The sequence below is a fragment of the Chionomys nivalis genome, chromosome 14 (genome assembly GCF_950005125.1).
Source record: "Chionomys nivalis chromosome 14, mChiNiv1.1, whole genome shotgun sequence".
Lineage (NCBI taxonomy): Eukaryota > Metazoa > Chordata > Mammalia > Rodentia > Cricetidae > Chionomys > Chionomys nivalis.
The window spans coordinates 12,331,452-12,336,836 of NC_080099.1; positions in this window are offsets into that span (position 1 = coordinate 12,331,452).

The window sequence follows — 5,385 nt, forward strand, 5'->3', positions numbered from 1 at the left end:
AAGAGGAAATCATTTCAAGAATTTTTAAGAAGTTTAATAGTAAAATAATAAAAACTATACAACTCTTAATTGTCTGGTAACTCATTTCTTGAAATTGGAAACAATATGATCGCCCAGGTCTTGGACTTGATACATAATTACTTTAGTATAAGATACAGTCTCTATTTGAGAGTTAGCCACTGTGAGCAGGAAGTGGACAACTGCTTTCAGTAATGGGTGGGAAAAAAAGCTTATCTGAATCACAAAAAAGCTGAGGGTGGATGATTTTAAGAAGAGGGAGGGTGGCGGGATATCAGGGGACATTGTGAGCACGTAGGTTTGGTTGTATGGGCTCAAATGATAGTGTCATAAACTGGGTGGAGCTGGTTCCTCGACTACACTGAAGTTCCTGTTAGGACAAGGGGCGGTCAGGTGCTTGGTCTTTCCTGAGTCATCCATAGTGTGATCTGTGCCTCCCTAGAGCCCAAGGTGTCTCTTCAGGGCCTCTTCCAGCAATGGGAAGGTGAGAAAAGAAAGAGGAGTCCCCTTCTCTAGGGGCTGACTGACAGTTGTCTGGAGTCAGTCAAGAGGGGCTGGGGTTCTGTTTCTGTTCAGGATTCCCATGGGCCCAACAGAAAGCCCGGCTGTTGGATATAAAAAGGGAATTGGATATAGCCATCTGTTTACCAGAAATTAATTGTTCTTCCCTGGAGGCGGGGGATAAACCAAGGTGCTGTTTAAATTATTCAGTCTGGTAGTCAAATTTTAGTATACAAAGGACGTATTTATTTTCTTTCTTCCTTTCTTCTTCTTTTTTTCTTTTGCTTGTCTCCTAAGCTGGTCTTGAACTCATTGCTCAGTATGTATGCTAGGACTTTGAGTTTAGGTAGATTATATAAATTTGACTTTATTTCTAGTCTTAAATGTTAAAACACTTTAAAAATAGTTTTTAGAACAGTAACAAGCTAGTTACAAATGACTTCTCCTACAAGCCAGCAATACAGTGTTGCATTAATGCCATCAAAAAACCCAGGTGATTGGTGAATCCAATAGATCTTTCCCCAGTTTTACACTCCTGTGCCTATAATTGATTTTTGTTGTTTGTGTGAGACAAAGTCTCCCTGTTATCCCAGGCTGACCTGGAACCCACTCTGTGACACAGGTTGCTCTCTTGCCCCAGCCTCCAAGTGATGCTGTTACAGGCTTGTATCTTCATACTCAGCATCCACACATCACTGATATCAGATCCTGGGTCTGTGCAATCCAGGTTTAAAGTTGACAGTAGTTTCCAAAACCAGTTTGTGCAGTAAAAACAGCCATGAACACCCCTGTAAGCTCCCAAGAACCAATGTCTTGAGGTTCCTTTCTTAAAGAACTGCAAGGGTAGGTATGAGTGGTCCCTAAAAAGCATCTTGATGACTTACTGGCAGCAACATCTCCCAGGGACATGGACATAGTATGGTGGTTTAGGACAGCTCATTATATTGTATTACTGTGTCTTCCACAGTGGTATGCCAGCATGCCAAAGTACCTTGGCCAGGATCAGGGCAGACATGTGACCCACATCAACTGAAAGTCCATAGTTCCAAACTTCCATTGATCCAGGCCTTTGATTGAACTGCACATTCATGTTCTTCCAGCACTAGCACTGTGGCACCTTTTCTCATCACAAAACCATCGTTAGAGGAAATGGACAAGTCAGTTATGATTTGAGTATGTTCAGAGCCCAGGCTGGAAAATCACACAAGAGATGAAGGACTAATGCAAAATTCCAAAACCCCAGCCACCACCGTAATAAGCATTATCTTGGTCACAAATCTGAGCCTTCCACGGCGTGAGCTCCTGTGGTACAGACAGTACAAGCTGCAGATCGGAGTTCTTATTTGTACTGAACGCTCCTCTGGTCCACTGCCATATTTATCACAATCTCAGGTTCAGAGAATGGGCTGTCCTTCTCAACTACCTTTGATCTGAAACATCAAAGCAGTTTCAGAAGCAGCTTCAGGAGGACGCAGTCCCACGCCAACTGCAGCACTGGCATCTGTTGGATCACGAGACCAAAGTGGTCAGCTGGGAACTACTGTCCAATGGCCGTGATGGCAGGAGACATCATGGGCTTGTTTGTTTGTGTCTGATTTGGACACAAAGCTTTGTTTCTGGAATGGCCTTCATGAGATCTTCTTGGCACACGAGCAACAATACTTCCAGAGTTTCTTATCCTCGAGAAGTGAAACAATCCCACTTTCTCTGAAAGAAGACTGTCCCAGCAGCAAAGGGAACCACCCACCCAGCGCCTGTGACAACAGCATGCTGTCAAGTCCAGATGCTGCACAGTTCCAGAAACCTCCTTGCATTTCTTATTCAGCCACTGCCAAAATCTTAAATATCAAACTGAATGCTTTTAATTTTTAGGAAATTTGACGATGTCATTGTGATTCAGATGGACTGAAACACTCTCATAGCAGGGTCTGGATCCTGAAACAGGCCTGAGAAACCCTTAAAGCATTTAAAATGAGAACGATACTCTCTATAAAGCACCTTAGTGATGGTGGGGACACCTGCTCTCCATTCCCACAAAGGACATCGAACTAGGTTTATTATTGCAGCTGGATTTGGACTACACAGTATTGGGTACATTGTTAATTTAATTCAAGGGTCACCACAGGTGTCATATATCAGAGGAGAGGGCAGACATAGTGTTTCTGGCAGAGTAGAGGAAGAAGTTGAAATTGCTCCAAGGCAGAGGCATAGTCTGGGTGACTCCAGGATTTCTTGTTTGACTTCGTCATTTTGAGCCACTCTTAGTAGACTTAGGAGATTCTCCATGGGCCTCTCAGAGGCTCTCCAAACACAGAGTCTATGACAATATCTGGGACAGAGTGGGTGTGAAATGGCCACTTACTGTGAAGTGAAATGAGGTACAAGGAGACCTGCTGCTTAGGCAGTAGAGGGGCTGAATGCAAGCACGGAGAATGACGTCAGAAGTCCCAGCATGCTGTTCAGAATCACATGGCTGTTAGCTTACAGATAACCTTTTAGGATCTCTGCCTGTTCACTTAAGGAAACAGACATAGAAGGCTGAGGTGGGATCGTGAGTTTAAAGCCAGCTTGGGTTGTAGAGCAAGACCCTGTCTTAAGTAACCCAACACAAAATGAAAAATACCACTTGGGATGCTGGAAATAGCAAATGTATATGTCAAAATTAATTTTTAGTACCTTCTAAGTACTAAAAATTTTGACTTAGGAAAAAGACCGTAACATTTAAACAAAATAAAAATAAGCATCTTTTGATTTCTATGTAGAAATTTCATATATAAGGAGTTTAGTAATTACTGAAAGAAATGGGAAGTTACTCAGTGGTGGGAAATGAGTCTCATTAAGGGGGAACATAAAACTAAATCCCAACCAACACCCCTTCATTGCCAGTGGGAGTGCAAACTGGTACAGCCCCTTTGGATGTCAGTATGGTGATTTCTCAGAAAATAAGGAAACAACCTACTTCAAGACCCAGTAATACCACTTTTGGGTATATATCCAAAGGATGCTCAATCGTGCCACAAGGACATGTGCTCAACTATGTTCATAGCAGCATTGTTTGTCATAGCCAGACCTGGAAACAACCTAAATGCTCCTCGATTGAAGAATGGATAAGGAAAATGTGGCACATTTACACAATAGAGTACCACACAGCAGAAAAAATGATGACATCTTGAAATTTGCAGACAAATTGGATGGAGCTAGAAAACATCATATTGAGCGAAGTAACCCAGACTCAGAAAGACAATATCATATGCACTCACTCATAAGTGGCTTTTAGACATAAAACAAAGAAAACCAACCTATAAATCACAACCTCAGAGAACCTAGACAACAAGGAGGATCCTAAAAGAGACAGACATGCATCTAATCTACATGGGATGTAGAAGAAGACAACGTCTCCTGAGTAACTTGGGAGCATGGGGACCATGGGATAGGGTAGAAGGGGAGGGGAGAGGAAGAGAGGGGAGCAGAGAAAAATATATAGCTCAATAAAAACAATTTTAAAATTGAGTAAATAATAGAAAAAGAAAAAATTAAATCCTAATCTTACACCATATATACAGATGAATTATTCTATATCAACACAAGGTATAAATGTGAAGAAAGTTGAAATCTGCATAGAAACTGAAAAATTATGAAATGTCGTAGTTAGGATGATAAGAACTAGAGAATCTGAGGGTTGAGGATGTAGCTCAGTGATAGAATATTTGCCTAATAGGTATGAGACCCTGGGTCCAGTCTCAAAAAAAGGAAGCTGGGCTGTGTTAGTGAATGCTTTTAATACCAGCACTTGGGAGGCAGAGGATGGCAGATCTCTGTGAGATGAAGGCCAGCCTGGTCTACAGAGTGAGTTTAAGGACAGCCAGGGCTACACAGAGAGAAACCTTGACTCAAAAACCAAAAATAAATAAATTAATTAATAAGAAATAAACAAATGCTAAAAATGTAAACAAAAACTTTTCCTTTGTCCCATACTTTAAAATAATTGCAGTCAAAGAGGTTTAACTGGAAATTCTACCAAGATTACAATGACCATATAATCCCTGATTTATATAGGTAGCACCAAAAAATAGAAAAACCATTTCAAATCTTCTCAACTCATTTGTGGAGAAACTTGTAGATCAAATTCACCTATAAATGCATGTGCGAAAGTCTAAAACATTATACAGTCTGAGGGACTGGACTGAGTCCTCCTGGAGTCCGTGTACGGAGGCACTACATCCCAGTAGCTCAGAATGTGACTGTATTTGGAAATGGGGTTTTTAAAGAGCTAACTGGGGTGAGATGAGGTCACATGGTCGCTTCTGATCCAATATTGCTGGTGTCCTTATAAGAAGGGGAAACGTAGATACGCATGAGAGGTAGTGGGATTGTATGCACAGAGAGAAGGCCGTGTGAGGACCCATCGGCTATTTGTAAACCAGGGGAAAGGCCTCAGATAAATCTTGCAGACATTTGGATCTTGGGATTACACCGCCCAGAACTGGAAAATATAAATTCATGCTGTTTAAAATGACCAGTCTGTGGTATTTTGTTATGGCAGGCTTCCTAAATTTGTCCAGCTACTGAACCCAGGAAGCACCGTAAAGCAAGGAATGATGGCCTTGGCTGTCCAAGAAAGGCAGGGGTTGATTTATCCTAGAAACATCTACCCCTGCAACTCACTCCATGAATTTACTAACGAGTAAATACCACATAATTATCTTGATAGATGTAGGAGAACTATTTCCCGATGATTTTTAGAACGTGTGTCATGTCATAAACTATCGGTACCAAGCTTCGTTTCTTTAGGGTGAGCAAGAGGACAAGGGCTCTTGCTCTCATTCCCACTGTTTAGCATCACCCTGAACAACCTGACCCACACAG